Here is a 19,629-nt window from a genome sequence, read left to right on the forward strand (position 1 = left end):
GCCAGAGATCAACTAACTCAGGAACCAGTCGAAGAAAGGCTTAGAAAAAGTTCCTCCAGTCACAACTGTAGCAAATGGCAATATGTCATTTGCTACTTTATATATATTTCTATATAAAAGTAGCAAATTGCATATTGCCATATATTAAAAAATTACTACAGCTATCTCTCATAAACAGTACTTTCATATACAAGAAAATCTATAGATTTTCTGCTTGTATATGAAATATAACATTTATCACTGATTTAGTTCTCAGTAACTAGCTACACTGATAGCTCCTCAGTAAAGATAGTTCCTCAGTAAAAACTGGTCTGGGTGATAAGCTTTGTGAAGATACTTCACATGTAAACTTTTGTTTGCTGCAGCTTTGGTAAACCGATGAAAACAGAAATCTTCTTTTTTTTTTTTTTTGTCAGCATAATTACTTTATAATCCAGTGAAAAAACTCACAGGTATTCGTTCATGTTTTATATTGTTGACTTGGGTATTGAAACGCTAACATTTTACTTAATCTGAATGTCTTTTATACAGCGTATTCATACTTGAATGAATATATATATATATATATATATAGGTGATAGCTTGGTAGAATTAAAAATTACACGTGTGTACGTGTGCGCATATCAAGCAAGTCTTTTATATATTGACATTTGTTCCTTTCGTGTATTGGTGCATTGGAGAATTATGAAATTGTCAGTTATATCAGACAATAAATCACTGCTGTAGAAAAGAATATAAAAAAAAAAAGTCAAAAGGAATACTGCTATGCTTAATGAAACGAAATCATATATGGTTTATTGAAGTATCTCAAGTGATCTCGTTCGACAATAACGAGCAGCAAACGAAAACCTTGTTTACAAACAACAGGTTAATTTGTACTGTATGTTACTGGTTAAAGCTATTCAATAATAATAATAAAAGATTATTTTGAAAGTTGTCTAATGATACAATGTAAAACGGAATTTTTAAAATAACGTTACTAATTCCTAAATGTCTCCGATCAGTAGTTTCTGATGCAGTGTAGATCATATGTATTTATCTGGATATGGCCTATAATATCATGGCAATTTCATAAGCCAAATCCTGAGCTACCAAAAATTTCCTCAACCCTTTAAAAATTTTTGACATGGAATTCTAACTTACCAGAGGAGAAATCACTAATATACATCTCACGAATGAGTGGCAGAGCGCATCGCTAATGACGTCAAGTTTAATTACGTAGTCTACACAGTTAAAACTGCAAACATTATACACAGAGTCTTTCATAAAATCATTAAGTCCTACTGATCACCTGCTTGGTCAGAATCCTTTTCGTTATTTCTTTACATATTCCCACCGAGCTCAAATACTTGTTGTTGTGAGCTGTTCCAGTAACTAATATCGCTCCCCAATTCAATAAAGCAATACATGCTTCGGTAATAAACGCCATCTCTCGTCATGATACTAAGATGATTTCAGGTCTACGGAGCTCCATAACTCAGCCAATCCAGAAGAAACCTTTGGGTTCGAAAGCCCTTTGTTGGGATTCCGTCTAGTACTTGAAGAACCTTTATTAGGGCTTTTCAAATGAAAGCGAGTTAGCTAGTTTCATACTGGACAGAATGATTTTTCTGCCCGCAAGCAGCAAACCAACCAGCAGAACACACGCAGTTTACACACACAAAAAAAAAAAAAATAAATAAATAAAATAAAAAGACATTACAATCAATATTGATATATTAGTTTCATAAGATGGTGGTGAATGCCCGTGTATGCATACGCTAATAAATAGGTCTCTAAAATGCTTCATATGAAGATTGATGGAAGGTTTGTGAGTAACAAAATTTGGTTGGTTGATGGAAGACAGAGAATACGATAAAAACATATAAGATGCTAAAAGAGTTTTGTGGAAAACATGGTAAACTTATTTTTTAATCTAAAAATTATAAAAAAGCGTTTGATTAAAACCTGAGTCATTCTATGCCTAAGAAACATTCTATTCTAGAATGATTCGAAAACAGAATGACTATAAAAGAATAGAAAAAATTTAATATAATAACTCAGTGGATGTGGCGTTTGCACATACCACGGCGCTTGACCGCACGAAGGAAGACTTCATTTCGAGTCTAGTCGGCGACTAGAGGAAATTTTTCTAAGCCTTTTTTCGACCGGCTCCTGAGTTAGTCGATCTCTGGCACGGGCAAGCGGGTTTTTTCTCCTGGAAACTCGGTTTTTCGTCCCGTAAACTCAAGAAAATCGACCGTAGAACCTACATTATTTCAGACATTAAATACGAGGGTTAGGGTTACTGACCACGAGATGGCGGCACTTGTTGAGCCGTCACTCTTCACTGCGTGCCGCTTAATTAGTGATAGCCTTGGGCCAGCTATCTCTGATTTGGTACCAGTGGAGATTGAACTGCCCATTCAGTCTCCAAAAGTTAGATAGGGCTAAAAACGGCCTCGCCTACTCCCGTATATATACGGGAGTAAAAAGGCTTTAGCTGATTTTTTTTTTAATGAATAGAATATCAAAACATTCTAGAATAGAATATTTTAAGTCATTCTGTTCTAAAATGATTATTAAAGTATGGTGCTGCAGAAGTTTATTATTAAACTCAATAATACATATGGTCAAGGCGCAAATCCACAATATAGGAGTACCAATAAATAGGGAGAAAAGTATTATTATCATTAATAACAATCCTCAACAGTCAACAAGCCTTTTGTAAACGGTCTCACTAAACAGGCAGCATATCTATTACACTGAACCTTGAACCTTTGGCATGCCTAGCATTCATAACACATACATTTCTGCATATAATTCCACTCATCCATTAGGGTATTTGTACTCTCTTCTTCACTAGAACTTTACATTAACTTTTGGGGATGCCTTCAGCCATTGTCGATACACTGCTGGATGAAGTTTTGGAGTAATCTTTCCAAGATTACTCCAAGAAAAGAGATTGGTTTACTCTAAAAAGAGATTGGTTTAAAAATTACAGCGAGAATAGTACCGATGAAATACTCCAAGCATTTTACAAGATCTTGTAAATGTGATAGCAAATAAATTCGATTCCAAGAAAGAGTGACAGTTGCATGGACAATTGCTGTAAGACACGGGAAAATTGACATTACATAAACAATGGCTGCAAAATAGATCTATTAAGAAAGAAACAAGTTTTATTATAGACGATCAAGAACATGTGTTAAAAATTAATGCACTAATACAATTAAAAAAACTGAGAATATCGGAAATAACAGTATCTGTAGATTACGTATGAGATCAGAAAGATGAAATTAAAGAACATGTGATGAGTGGCTGCAGCAAGATGGCCCATATTTATTATAAATACCACCATTGTCAAGTGGCCAAGGTAATTAATTGGTACATAAAGAAAAAATGTTTTCCAGTTTCTAATTGCTGGCAGCATAAAATCGGGAAAGTATCGGAAATCAAAGCATTCATGTATATCGAAGTTTCCATGGATGTGAAGTGCATATTAAAATTGAAATACCATTGATATTACTCATACATTGAAATATATGATGGATACGAAGTGAATGAGCACCATATTTCATCTATATTGATGTCGATATAACATAACTACAACAGACCTGGCATCACAGTTATTACATATCGACAGTTTTGGATTAGTTATATTGCTCTAATCTGTGATAACAACATCAACCACAAATAACTTGAAAAAAAATGACAAAATATGGAGATTTGAAATATCAAGCTAGTCGGCTGTTGCTTATAGAGACCTAGGTCATACATACTGTTACTGGTGCACTTAGTGCATTCTCAAAGAATCTATGTAACTATTTACAAGAATTAGACATCAAGGATTTAAACATTTCTTCTTCTTCTTCTTAAGTGGCTTCTCCAATTTGGAGGTTGGGTAATCACGTATGCCAGATTGACCGTTCTTCCATCCTTTTAAATCTCATAATAGCTCTTGTTACCCATCCACTTCTTTAAATTAACCCAAAAAGTTCTTGGTTTAGTGGGGGGATATTACTTCCTCTAATATTCCTTCCAGTATTTCCAGAGAAGACATCTTCCCTGCTGATTTTCTTGATAAATGTCTTCCAATCTTGCACTTTTTCCTTCACAAGGTCTTCCACAAGTGCATTATCGGTTTCCATTAACTTTAATACTTGGTTCGTTTTTTCTTTCCTTCCAAGAAATTTTCAGTGCTCACCAATATGCTCGCCAGATGTCAACTGCATGCAATTTCCAAATTATGGATTTTATGTATGTTCCAGGTGTCACATCTATAATGCAATGTGGAGCATATAGAGGATTTTGTTGTTTTTATTTATTCATTCCCGTTTATTCATTTATTTATTTTGTTTATTTAGGTGCTGAAATCAATGCACATGTGCAGCTCACTCGAAGTGGTGTTTGCACTTCTCAGTGCTAAACCACACAAAGATAGAGCATCGGGAGTTTGATTCTGCTCATCCACTAGAGAAACTTTCTCTAAGCTTTTTTTTTTCGACCGGTTCCAGAGTCAGTCGATCTCTGACATGGGCAAGCGGTTTTTTCTCCCTGAATCTAGGGTTCTTCGTCCCGTAAACTCAAGAAAATCGACCGTAGATCCCACACTATTTTCAGACATTAAAAATATTGTGTTACGGTTAGGTACCACGAGATGGTGCCACTTGTTAGCCGTCTCTTCACTGTGTGCCGTTTAATAGCTTTGGACCGGCTATCTCTGATTAGCTACCAGTGGAGACTGAGCTGCCCACTCATCTCCAAAAGTTACATTTTGATTTTTTTATATGCTGAGATCATTAGTAAGTTATTATTCTCAAATGATTGTTTTACCATCGCTCTTCTTGATTTTATTTCCATACCTGTAGCACCTTCTGTAATCATTACTCATAAATAATTATATGCCTTATTGATTATATTGATCTTCCCATTAAAACAGGTTACATGCTGAAATAAAAACTAGAAACTACGATCAACTTAAGAGAATACAATCTTTAGTACCATGATATTACTTACTTAATGGGGAAAATCAGAAATACATGGGAATCTTTGAAAAAGTGCTTAAATAGGGCGGCATCTGAATGTATCCCTAGTGTTCGAAGACAAATAGTTTGGCAGTAAAATGGATATGCAACCTTATTAAGCAAGAGATCAGCAAGAAGGAAATGATGTGGAAAGAATATCGTGAGAATAAGTGAGAGTAGTTCTTATATATATATATATATATATATATAGAGAGAGAGAGAGAGAGAGAGAGAGAGAGTTTTTTACCTTGGGTATAATATATGTTAAAAATACCAAGTTATTTTAAATATAAACCTGGTTTTTTACTCCATTTCCCAAGTAAGCAAACATACAAGTCAGTCAAGTTTGCACCTGCAAGTGTTGCAAGTCTAGCTGACCCTGCAGGTAGTGCAAGTCAAGGAAGGTCGAAACCAGTCTGGGTAGTGGCCCCTTGTCTTTAATACATAGCATCATACATCTCTTCCAGGAGATGTGCTTTGCATTAAGGGTAAATATTAAGAATAGTGATCAGATCTTATTCTACTTTACCACGAGTTGCCTTGACTTGCACTACGTGCAGAGTCAGCTAGACTCGCAAGACTTGCAGATGCAAACTTGACTGACTTGTATGTTTGCTTACTTGGGAAATAGAGTAAAAAACCAGGTTTATATTTAAAATAGCTTGGTATCTTTAACATATATTATACCCAAGGTAAAAAACTCTACATCTATCTCTCATCTTGATATTTTTATTTAATAAGGTCAAAGCACCTTATGGTAACTTGTTTAGGTAAAAGTTATAAGCTCTGTATTACTTAAACTTTGGCATTTCTTAAGCCTGGCTCCCACTGACGAGACCTCAATAAAGGTCGAAATCGGTCTGGGTAGTGGCCCCTTGCTTTTAATACATAGTATCATACATCTCCTCCAGGAGATGTGCTTTGCAATACGGGTAAATATTAAGAATAGTGAGCAGAGCTTATTCTACTTTACCACGAGTTGCCTTGACTTGCACTTCCTGCAGGGCCAGCTAGACTTGCAACACTTGCAGGTGCAAACTTGACTGACTTGTATGTTTGCTTACTTGGGAAATAGAGTAAAAAACCAGGTTTATATTTAAAATAGCTTGGTATCTTTAACACACACACACACACACACACACACACACACACACACACAAGGAAATTAAATGACTCTATACCGAGAATGACAAGTTTAATGTTAAGATACAACTAGTTTCGTTGAATACATCAACTTCTTCAGGTATCACAGGTAAAGAATTAAATAAAAAATAACAGAGACATGATAAAATACATTAACAGATCTAATATGAAATACACAAGTACATTTACATTTAAAAGAGAGGAATGCGTGCTTGAGTTCCAACTGACATTGACTATGTGCGATGTATGGTAACGATGATTATTCGTTACCATACATCAGCTCTCTCTCCCCAAAACTTGCTAAAATGCTCCAGAAATTCAACATTAGAACTTGCTTCAGTTCGTTTCCTAAACTTCGTTCCATATTTAGTAGACCTAAAATGAAACATCTCCCTACCCAGTATCCAGGAGTCTACAAGATTCTTTGTGATTGTGGCAGACCATACTACTGCCAGACAGCTAAATCCATCCTTTTACGCATGGAAGAACACAAAAGAGACATTTCCTACAACAGAACCAGAGCCAGCGCTCTCTCTAGCCACGTTCTCTTCTCTATCAACTCTGATGAGGGCCGCCAACACCTAGTAGACTGGCCACTAACTTCTAATATCCATGTGTGCTATGATGAACTTGAAAGAAAAATAATTGAATCTAGAGAAATATCGCTTGATTCATCTCATACTAACAATAGTCTTAGCTATAATATCTCTGACTTAACAATAGTTTAGCTATAATATCTCTGACTTAACAATAGTTTAGCTATAATATCTCTGATGCACCCGTTGCCACTATCCAATACTGGCGCACTCACGCCAGCTCTCGCACGTAGTCAACGTCAGTTGGAACTCAAGCACGCATTCCTCTCTTTTAAATGTAAATGTACTTGTGTGTTTTATGTTAGATCTGTTAATGTATTTTATCATGTCTCTGTTATTTTTTATTTAATTCTTTACCTGTGATACCTGAAGAAGTTGATGTATTCAACGAAACTAGTTGTATCTTAACATTAAACTTGTCATTCTCGGTATAGAGTCATTTAATTTCCTTTTTTATATACAGTTCTACCGAGTAAATAATGAACATTAATATATATATATATATATATATATATATATATATATATATATATATTTATTTATTTATTTATTACATATACATATTTATTATTTAAAAAATGTATTACATATACATATATCTATATATATATATATATATATATATATATATATATATATATATATATATATATATATATATATATATATATATATATATATATATATATATATATATATATATATATATATATATATATATATATATATATATATATATATATTTATTTATTTATTTATTTATTTATTTATTTATTACATATACATATTTATTATTTAAAAAATGTATTACATATTTAAAAAATTTATTACATATACATATATCTATATATATATATATATATATATATATATATATATATATATGTATATGTAATAAATTTTTTAACTTGGGGATATTGTATATTAGGATAACCAAGTAATTTCAAATAACCAAATTTATAAAATTACTTGGTTATACTAATATATATATATATATATATATATATATATATATATTTTTTTTTTTTTTCTTTTTTTTTTTTTTTTTTTTTTGGTGCTTATCTAAGGCTTATTTATATAAGTGCCCTAGACGAAAAAAAATATAAGATCTGATAATGTTGGAGTCTTGACAAGTAACAGACTGATTTGGAGGAAAATTGTAGGTAGGAAGTTAGTAATGATTTAATTTTTTTAATGTAGTACTATCATATCCTGTACACCCCTTGAGGGTACATGGCAGGAATTTGATGATGATGATGATTATTATTATTATTATATATATATATATATATATATATTTATTTTTATATATATTTATAAAACTTTTAGATATATTTAAAAAGATACTACTAGTTTACTAGTTTCGTTGAATAGATTAGCATCCTCAGGTATCACAATCAAAGAAATATATAAAAAAATTACAGAGACTTAAAATTGTAATAACAGAACAAGCATAAAAAGACAGTAGCGTGTTTGAAAATCAAATGCGAGTACGAGTTCCAAACAAATATTATACAGGGTGTTCGGGATAAATTTGACATATTTATAATTAATTATATTTTTCCGTAAGTTACATGTATTAACACACACTTCTCTTCATTTAAAAGTTGGAACCTTCTTCATTCATATACAAGATGTCAGAAAGGATGGATAGCTGGAACCCACCTGAATCATGGAAGAGAATAACTTGTATCATGATGATTCGTGCCCGCCATCAAAATAAGGATATTACGACTGCTGCCCAATGCTCCCTGAATACAGTAAAAACAATCAGGCATGAACTAGAGACTTGCAATGGTGACTACGAGGATGTAGCAAGAAGAAAGATCCCTAGCAGACGATCTGATTGCGTTCGTACAGCAGAATTCCTCGCAAATCTGCAGGAACAGGTGTTGAAGAACCCTGGCATTGGAATTCGGGCTTTGTTCGTGGAGTTGCTAACTGTAGTCAAGCCCTGGATAACAAGGGTAGCCAATGGTAGGCCGTATGTATGGCAGCAGGATTCGTCCCCTTGCCACACCTCTGGGAAAAGAAAAATGGTTGTCTGAAAATTTCTACGACTTCACCAGTCCAAATGTTTGGCCTCCAAACTCCCCAGACCTTAACCCCATGGATTAGTTTGTATCGGGCGCAGTTGAAAAAGACACCAATCGCACTTCCAGTAATACAAAAGCCCAGTTAATGGATAAAATTAAAACAGTTTTTGCGGCCCTTCCCAGGGAGACTGTAGCATCAGCTTGTTCGAGGTTCCGAAGCAGAATTGAAGCTGTGATCGATGCTAATGGTGGTTATTTTGAGTAAATCTTGTTGATAGTATTGTAATTAACTCTGCCTGTAATGTTTTTTTGTCAATTCATTAAATTTAATAGATACAAAGAAGATTTTCTTTTTCCTTACGAAACTGTCAAATTTATCCCGAACACCCTGTATATATACGAGAGAAAAGATGACAAGATATATTTAAAAAAGATACTACTAGTTTACTAGTTTCGTAAACTAGTAGATATATTTCTCAACGAATTTGAAGAAAAAGCTATTAACTCCTTTCACTTTAAACCAAAAGTCTGGTACCGCTATATTGATGATATTTTCCTCATCTGGGAAGACGGTTTCAATAACCTCTATTTATTTTTGGACCACCTAAACAAGTGCCATGAAAAAATCTCTTTCACCCTCGAACTGGAATCAGATGACTGCCTTTCCTTTTTAGACCTCAAACTTACCAGATGTGCTGAGAGCATTAAAATCTCAATTTTTAGAAAGCCTACTCAAACTGACAGATACCTTCATGCTTCCTCCCATCATTATCCCCCACAAAAATGTGGTATTATTTCCACTTTAGCCCACCGAGCCAAATCATTACTTACAGAAGAAACAGAAATTGAAAATGAACTCCGTTTTCTTAAAAAAACGTTTATTTAACAATGGTTTCTCTCCAAAGAAAATTGACAAATTTCTTTCCCCCAGGCACTCAACTACTTCTGAAGATCCCTCTTCCCCAAGAGCCTTCATCTCCTTGCCTTACATCAGCTCTCTTTCACCAAAACTGGGAAAGATTCTCAAGAAATTCAACTTCAAAACGTGCTTCACTACGCTTCCAAAACTTCGTTCATTACTTAGCAAACATAAACAGAAACATCTTCCTACTCAGTTTCCAGGAGTATACAAGATTTTATGTAATTGCGGAAAGCCATACTATGGACAGACTGCTAAATCCATCCTTCTACGTTTGGATGAACACCGTAGAGATATCTCCTATAACAGGACTAGAGCTAGCGCTCTCTCTAGCCACGTTCTCTTTTCAGCTAACTCAGACGAAGGCCGCCAGCACATTGTAAACTGGACTCAAACTTCTAACATCCATGTGTGCTACGATGAACTCGAAAGAAAGATTGTTGAATCTAGGGAAATTTCTCTAGATTCCTCTCATATCAACAACAGCCTGAGTTACAATCTCTCTGACGCACACGTTGCTTCTGTTCAGTACTGGCGCACTCGCGACAGCGCGTAGTATTCGTTTGTTTGGAACTCATACTTGCAATTTTTTCAAACACGCTACTGTTTTTATACTTGTTCTGTTAGTACAATTTTAAGTCTCTGTAATTTTTTTATATACGTCTTTGAATGTGATACCTGAGGATGTTCATGTAACGAAACTAGTAAACTAGTAGTATCTTTTTTAAATATATCTTGTCATCTTTTCTCTCGATAATAGTCATTAAACCTTTTTTATAATATTCGAACCGAGTAAAAATGAATTTTGAAAAAAAAAAAAAATATATATATATATATATATATATATATATAATTTCAATAAACACGAACAACGAAAGCCGCCAACATGAAGTAAATTGGACAACAACTTCAAACCTACACATTTGCCATGATGAGGTAGAACGCTGCATTGTAGAGTCAAAAGAAATCACCTTGGACCCTCGTCATATGAACAATAATCTCAGCTATAATTTGCTTAACTCTTTCAGCTCTACTATCAGATACTGGAGATCGCATGGTTCCACACACGCACAAGTGTACAACAATAGAACTTTAACACCGACTATAGCACGAGTTCATAATAACTGTAATTTACAGTCGAATATCATAACTTTATAATTGTATAGTTTTAGAGTGTCTTAATCCTTAGTCCTTATAAGGACTGGCTTAAAGGGGCGAAGCAGAATGCTTTTCATCTTCCCCGTTATCTGTAGAGGACAGTGTAGGGATAAGGTGTTATTGAGCAATTAAAGCTCTGATCATGGCAGGAGGGTAATTGCAATAGCCGAGCCTCAGTTAGAACTTCATTGGCTACAGCATTGCCATCCATTACCCTCCAAGGGTATTGAATTGAATGAATCAATCACCGCATCTCACGGTCGATTGATTAATCCGAATTTCCATTTCAGAGTGTCTTAATGTTTATTTCAGTGTCTTTTAATAGCTTTCTATGTTCTTAACGCCTGATGAAGTCAATCTCGACGAAACATGTTGCGTTTTCAAATAAATCTCAATTTGTTATAATTCTCGGGTTTATAGTCAGTTTATATTAAAAATGAACATATCCCAACCCCGAGTTAATAGTACTAGTCAAATATAAATAAATAAATAAATAAATATATATATATATATATATATATATTTAAATATATAAAGTATTTAAATATATAAAGTTTAAATATTTAAATTTAAATATTTAAATTAAATATTTAAATATATTTAAATATATAAATATTTAAATATATTTATATATATATAAATATATATATATATAAAGCTCAGGCCAGAAAAGTAACGGGTACTGTGCGCAAAGGTAAATCGGATTATGAAAAGAAAGTGGCCATGTAAGCTAAAGGCAATCTACAAGAATTTAATCATTATGCAAGCAAATGAAAGAATGAATGTGAAAGAATAACTTTATTGAATGCAGATGGTACCAGTGTCAGAAGCTAATGAGATTGTTCACCTAATGAATGCTCACTTTGATGAGATATATCAACCTTTGCATGTAACATCGTGCACAGTACTACTGCTACATTAGATGAAGACAGGAGTCAACCTTTCAGACAGTGCGGACCGAATTAAAAATTTCAATGAAGCCCGCAGGCCACTAAGCTATACTGCGGTATTTAGAATTGTAAGATGCTTTCCAGATTCACCAAGAACGCTGTTCATTTTATACTTAACATAAAATCCTATCAAAATAAACAAACTCAGCTTTAAGAGCGCAGGTAGGAGTCGGGTTCAGGATAAGTAAATACAATCAGTACGTGAAAAAAGTTAATTTAATGAAGAAAACATTCATTTTTTACAATGTAAATGGGCAACTTGGCAATGCTTTTCCTTAACCAGCTTGCCGATATTGGTATCAATGCTGGAAGTCGCTATGCTCAGAGTATTCTCGAGATGTTGGTCTGTAATCTGAGTTATGGACTAACCTTTCTTGTCTTTGACTTCACATGCTTCATTCTGGAGAAGAACTACTCGCATAATTATGTGCTTCCTAACAAAGCGCACATCTTCAAAGCATGCCGGAGAAGATTAGGGAATGCGTCCTCAGAAATGTAGTCTTTGTAAAATGTAAGCAAGGGCACATTGAATAATTTTTTTTTTCTCAAAGAAGAGTTGTTTTGGAGTTCAGCCAGCTCCATTTGTACTGAGCCTGGCATTTCGGCAGCATTGACAACATTGAAAATACTAAAGACTGTTGGTTACGAAAATCACTAAATCTCTCTTAGAACTCACTTGCAACACGGCTAATTTTGTAGCATGTTCATCAAGACACAAACAGTTGGACTCAGCGAGAGGCTGAAAATGAATTAAATCTTTTTTTGCGAGTTGTGCCTCCCAAATTTTGAGCTTGGCCACAAAAGCTTTGATATGATCAAACAGAGTGTGCAACAGTTGATCTTGGATTGAAGCTGCATATTTAGGTCATTCATATTCAACAAGATGTCGGTCACAAAGGCAAAGTCTGTCATCCACTTCGGATCATTGGATTCCACAATCGGCTTCCCCTTGGTTTGCATGAACTGCTGTATTTCGCTCCTTAAGTCAACGACTCTTTTAAGAACCTTCCCTCTGCTCAACCAACGCACATCACTATAATAAACCACATCACCGTGATCCACATCACACTCTTAGGTCAAAATCTCTTGGAATTGATGATTATTCATTCCTCTTGCTTTAATAATGTTGACGATAGTCACAATAACTTTCATGACATTCTCAAATTCAATAGTTTTCGCGCAGAAATTCTCCTGTTGGATTAAACAGTGGTAATGGACGAAATCGTTTCCTTCTAGTTCCGGTTCTTTCCGTAGCAGAGCAACAAACCCTTCGTTCTTTCCCACCACAGCAGGGGCACCATCAGTTACCACACCTTCGAGACTGGTTAAGCTGAGGTCGAAACGCTTGATCGTTTTCTTGGCGGCTTCAAGAATATCAGTGCCTTTCGTCATTCCCTTCATAGGTACGAGCGCTGGCAGTTCTTCTGTCACAGTGAATTGTTAATCAATGCTACGGACAAAGTGAGCCAGGCGTGCTGTATCCTTTTCATTTGTGCTCTCTCATCTAAAGCAATTGAATATGACATAAATTCGGACCACCGTTTTTTTTTAAAGTTCCTTCAATGTCACTGGCAAGCTCTTCGACACATCGTGCTAGTTACCTCAGACAAACTCGGTTTTTGAAACACTTCGTTATTATTTTGGCACAGAATTTCCCAGCAGCGATGAAACACTCTAATAAAGTCGCCGTGCAAGAAGGCTTTTGATTTTTTAGCAATTTTTTCAGCTATTACATAACTTACTTTGACGCACGCTTCGCTCTTTTCCTTCTGCCTTCTAAACTTACCCTGCTGGCATTTTAAATCAATTCAGAGCCGGTTCACTTTGTCCACACGAAATTGCCCTTGAAGGTGATCGAAATTGGACGCATGCTTTGTCTCATAGTGTCGTTTTATATTGTATTCTGTTGATACTGTCTCACAGCCAATTAAACACCCTGGCTTATGTTGATTGTCACAAAAAAAAAAAAAAAATACAAATTGGTCCCTTTTTCATTAAAAACTCGGCCAGAATCAATTGATTTTCGCTTTTTACTCGTAGACGCCATAGTGATGGAAGATGAACCCCAAAAATGATCCAAAATGGCCGTGTAACGGTTATTATCCACTGAATATGTCTCACACTAATGAAAAATATCGGGCAATATAAAACCACAATAGACTATGGCTGACACGATGACCCTGCATGCGCTTATACAGGAATATCACACTTTTCGAGACTGACTGACTGTGGATAAGATCCTGTTTTATTTATTGGAAAATAACAAAGTATCGAGAACCTTCAAGATGAATCTGGAAGGAACCAGACAGCGCACTCGAATGAACTACTGCTTCAGCCATCTACCTGCGATGTTAGTACTGGTGCTTAAATACCGCTTGGCGCTGGTAGATGGCTGAAGAAGCATGTCTCTTTAATATTTATTTTTATAGGATTTTGTATAAAGTATCAAATGCACAGCGTTCCTTGTGAATCTGGAAAGCATCTTACATTTCTAAATACCGCAGTATAGCTTAGTGGCCCGCGGGCTTCATTGAAATTATTTTTTATTTAATCGCTCTTTAATGTTAAGTAGTTATTTTTTCAGTCTGCACAGGTAGCCTAGTGGCAATGTGCTTCGCAACTATATGCCTGGGGAAGGAGTGTCCTAGATTCGATTCCAGTCGATGGCGTGAGGAGCTTAAGGATCTTCCTCAGCCATAGCCAAGTTAGTACGTCTTGGGCGTGGACAGCAGGGTTTTTCCCCCAGTTCATCTGGTGTTTTTCATCCCGCAAGCAGGCAAACAAACCGGCACAGTGAACACACACACACACACACGGATACAGTCATGAATATCGCCCTTAGGGAATGCAGCAGAGGAGTGGCGAACCGACTGCATTAATCCGGTTCACCACTTCTCTGCGTGCATGGCCCGTAAGCACGGGCCACAGGTGATCTGCGGGCCATGCGTTGAAGACCCCTAGATTAAGAGTTAGAGACACATGAAAATGAGGTTGAATAGCTGTTGCATAATATGGATAAGAATTTATCAATAGCGACAGATGGAATCAACGCGTTTGCTGAAGAATGTTCAGCCAAATTGCTAGCTCTTTCACATGTTTGTATAACTTGAGTCTCACCTCAAGAATGATACCACAGGAATGTATGATAATTTCATTGCAGATGGTGAAAAAACTGATGTGTTCAACTACCGACCAATCAGTATCTTTAGTGTGGTAGTGAAGGTTTTAAAGAAGTTGGTAAGAACTCCCATGCAGAAATGAGTAGACAAACAAGCTATACTCTGCAAGAAGCAGGATGGGTTTACTAAAGAGAGGTCATGTGTTTAGCAGTTTGCTCATATTTTATAACAATGTTACGGCCGAGTTGAATAAAGGGAATGGATACACTATAATAATATAGGATTTTTCTAAGGTATTTGATAGGATACCACATGAAAGACTGTTGCATAAACTGGAGAATATGGGATTGGAATATAAACTCCCGACTTAGATCAGTGGATGGTTGATGATGGACAGATATCAAAAAGTGGTATATAATGAGTAGGAATCTCCCAGACTTAAGGTGACCACTGGTGTACCTTACCTTGGGCCATTGTTGTTCAATCTATACATTAATGACATTAGGAAGAGTATAACCCAGTATTTCCCAACGTTTTTTGGATTATTCCCCACTTCAACGCCTCAAAGATTTTGATGTCCCCCTCCCCCCTCGCCGACAATGGTGAGTGTTTTGAATATATCAACGATGAGGTGACGAATGCAACATCATTTTCTAATTCTCCCAAATATTCAAATTATCCCCCCCTGTGTGGTGTACGCCCCACGTTGAGAAACTAGTCTAGCAGGAGATGTGCAATTGTTTGCCGATGATGCGAAGATAGTCGGGGCAATCAGGGATACTATTTATATCCAGCACTTACAAAATGATTTTAATAGGCTGGAAATGTTGTTAAGCAAAAGTAGCTGTCAGTTTAATGCGAGTAAGTGTAAAATTATGCACTTTGGCGTGATGAGATTTCCAGCAGCATATTATATTATTAGTGTGGTTATACTACAAGAAACTGATGAGGATAGGGATCTTGACATAATGATGGATAGGAATTTGAAAGTCAGAAGTCATATAGCAAAAGTTGTAAATTTACTTCAGAGAATAACTGCGATACTGAAGTGAACCTTGACAGGATAAAGAAGTCAATTTGCTTTTTTATAAGGCCTTCATCAGATTATTGTGCACAGATTTGGTCTCCCGGATTCCAACGGGATAAAGAAGCTGTAGAAAGGGTGCAAGAAGAGTTACAAAAATATGTTCGGATGAAGAAACTTAGATTATGAGGATAGACTGCGAGTCTGTAATCCACATACTTAACAGGAGAAAGAGGGGTGATAAGATAGAGATTTATAAACTTTGTAACACCGGGGCATCCATGGAAGTTTAATTTGTTCACAGTTAAGAAAGGGGTGAGTGCTAGGTTTTTCTCTCACGGAGTGGTGATTGAGTGCAATAGTTTGTCATTAGGGTAATGAGTGCATGTGGTGTGAATGAATTTATGAGAAGATATAACAGCTGAGTTGGGTGATTTATAGCCTCCATCAACGAGTCCTTTATTCCTTGGCCGTCTCAGATAATAGTAATGATCATAACATTTTAGATGAGTCCTGTTTGCCATTTATTTTTAGTCCCATTTCAATATATTCGTATTTTTTCATTATCATTTCACTCCATATATTGAAAAGTATAGGCGATATTTTACACCTTTGTCTCATTCTTCTTTTAATATCTATCATTCCATTATTTATTTCATTTGTGTCTTCTCATTCCATTGTTGTTCTATTACTATTCATATGTGTTTTGTATTAATTAGAATAACTTTTAATACTTTTTAAACCTTTTCATTGCTTACTATATCAAATATTTTTTTAATTATTTAAATTAAGGAGATATTAAATCCCACATTATTTCAAAGCCGAATAAAAAAACTCAAAGATAGAAATCCAAGAGTTTCATGACGAATATAGTAAATAGCAAAAGTACATAAAAGTTTCGTCGGATTGTAGCTTAAGCTAAAACACATGGTTCAATACCAGGGCAACTCGTAGCAAAGGTGGGTAAATTTCTGATCACTATTCTTAGTTTCCCATAATGTAAAACACATCTCCTAGGAGATGCATGATGTTATACATTATGGTGGAAGGTCACTACCCAGACCGGTTTCGACCTTTGTATAGGTAAAGCAGGCTCTACAAATAAGACGATCCCGAAAGATCGTCCAACTCAGCGTTGTTCCACTCAGTGACAAGCTCACCCCATCAACGAGAAGAACTTCTCAGCATTGGCTCTACCCAGTGGCAGGCTCATCTCACCACCAAGCAGAGCCATAATCTCAGCGGTGGCCCCACTCAGAGACAAGCAAAAACCTATCCCCAAGCAGAGTCTTTCAGAACCCAAGCCTAACCCGCACCAGTTTCAACTCTTTTTGTATAGGTGAAGTGGGCTCTAAAAAAAAAGACGATCCCGAAAGATCGCCCAACTCAGCGTTGTTCCACTCAGTGACAAGCTCACCCCACCACCAAGCAGAGCCATAATCTCAGTGGTGGCCACACTCAGAGACAGACAAAAACTTACCTCCAAGCAGAGCCTCTCAAGGCCAGATCTGCCCCACACCGTTTCCAACCTCATTGAAGTCTCATCAGTGAGTAGGTAGACCTAGATAATACTGAGATTATAGCGAAGAGAACTTATATACTTTGCTATACGAGTTGTCAAAAAGGTGTATCAATAAATTACTGAAATAAAAAGCCACTAGGCTTCACTTCGGCGATGTAAAATTATTTCAATTAATGGGATATTAAATCCCACATTATTTCAAAGTCGAATAAGAAACTCAAAGATAGAATTCTAAGAGTTTCATGCCGAATATATCAAATAGCAAACTATATAAAAGTTTCGACGGAATTCATTTTAATGAAACTCTTGGGTTTCTATCTTTGAGTTTCTTATTCGGCTTTGAAATAATGTGGAATTTAAATCCCCTTAATTTAAATAATTTTACATCGCCGAAGTGAAGCCTAGTGGCTCTTTATTTCAGTATTTTTTTTTAATTTATGAAGGATAAATATGTCATTATTTATTTGTAATGATCGTTTAATAACATTTGTAATTAAATTTCATTAATTGTACTTTTTCTTGTCATGAATACGTTTTGTTCATTTAATTCTATCAAATATTCTATTTTTTCATTATTTTAAACAGTATTTTTGAAGTATGGAATATTATACTGCATTGCTTTAAAATCTCCGTATTCTGCTACATCATATACTGTATATATTAAGTATTATTTCTATTAAATAATCATGTGACATTCTAATTATCTAATATCATGTGACATTCATTCACATCATGTTATTTTACTATTAAATAGTCCTTTTAGTGCATATAGTATTTCTTCTTTAAGCATACTTTAATTAATTGAATAAACACTGATCATAGGTTTGCCTGGCCTATGATCATTATACAGTTCGGTTAGATGTTTCCTCTATCTTTTTACCTTGTATCCTGGATTTATGACAGCATTCTTATTCTTATCTCTTAACCTGTTGACTTGTTATTTTAATTTTGCAGCTCAGTGAAAGTGGCGCTTGCGTCCTCTTCGACTGGTTCCCGAGTTAGTCGATCTCTGGCACAGGCAAGCGGGTTTTTCCTCCCGTAAACTCAAGAAAATCGACCGTAGTACTCGCATTATTTCAGACAGTAACATATCTTGTTAGCGTTAGGTACCAAGAGATGGCAGCACTTGTTTGCCAGCCTCTTCATCGGTAGCTGCTAGTGATAGACATGGGCCAGCTATCTCTGATTGGCTACCGGTGGAGATTGAACTGCCCATTCAGTCTCCAAAAGCTACATAGGGTAAAAAGGCCTCGCCTCCTCCCTATAAGGGAATAAAAGCCGTTAGCTAATTTTTTTCAAAGTATTTTATTGAGACTATTCATATTTGGTCTTTATATACTGAAATAAACACAAAAACTTATTCTGATTATAAGACCATCAGTTTAATACACATATGTACAAGAACATCGACTAGTTTCACTAGCATAGTGTCTAGCTTTGTCAAGACTAAAAAGGTGAAAGAAAATAATAAATGAAAAAAAACGAAAGAATACAGTAAACCGTTAACAACGGTTAGGCAACCAAATTTGACAGCTCGCATGACAATGTATGCATGAAGCAAGATGCTTCAGTCATTATTGTGAATACGCGTTACATAGTTTTTGGTGTACTGTAGTTCCGCTATATTTAATGAATTAATCAGATTTTTTTCATGTATCTTTCAATACTGCTCCTTGATTTCTGTTCAGGTTATTACCTGTTCGTAGGACCACTGCTGCTTCTTTGAAAATTCGGCATCTGTAATATATGTATATATATGTAATATGTATATGGCATCGAGTTGTTTTCCCAGTCTATTGCGTGGTTAGAAATTGAGAAGTGATGCGCCAAACCTGAGTTATCTGACCTGTTGTGATTTTCATCTCCAACAAGTTCTTTCTAATTTCCAGACTTCTTGAAGTTTGGCCTATGTAGGAAAATCCACAAGTGCATGGTATTCTATAAACCCCTGCATATTTGAAAAAGGAACGCTGTTTTTATGGAATCTTAAAAACTGCCTAATGGTTGCAGTCGGTATAAACGCAACTCTGATTTTTTGTGTTCATTAAAGTATTTTATTTTTGAATATAACTCCATGTTATTTTCTTTATCTAATTTCTCTACTTCTAAGCAATTATTATTGATCCATCTATGTTTTCTTGTTCTTCTTTTATCCA

General features: G+C 35.4%; 1 protein-coding gene across 3 annotated transcripts in view; it reads right to left on the reverse strand.

Moving 5' to 3' along the window:
- Positions 1 to 1,345, reverse strand: part of LOC150098787 (uncharacterized) — a 204,125-nt gene extending 202,780 nt beyond the window's left edge. For all 3 annotated transcript variants that reach the window (XM_090404968.1, XM_090404967.1, XM_090404966.1), the window contains exon 1: positions 1,144 to 1,345. The gene's annotated coding sequence lies outside the window, so the exon portion shown is untranslated. The remainder of the gene's footprint in view (positions 1 to 1,143) is intronic.
- Between the last annotated feature and the right edge of the window lie 18,284 nt (positions 1,346 to 19,629).

Source organism: Typopeltis vanoorti, chromosome 15 (assembly GCF_054136105.1).
Source record: "Typopeltis vanoorti isolate ZY-2024b chromosome 15, IOZ_Tvanoo_1.0, whole genome shotgun sequence".
NCBI classification, from domain to species: Eukaryota; Metazoa; Arthropoda; class Arachnida; order Uropygi; family Thelyphonidae; genus Typopeltis; species Typopeltis vanoorti.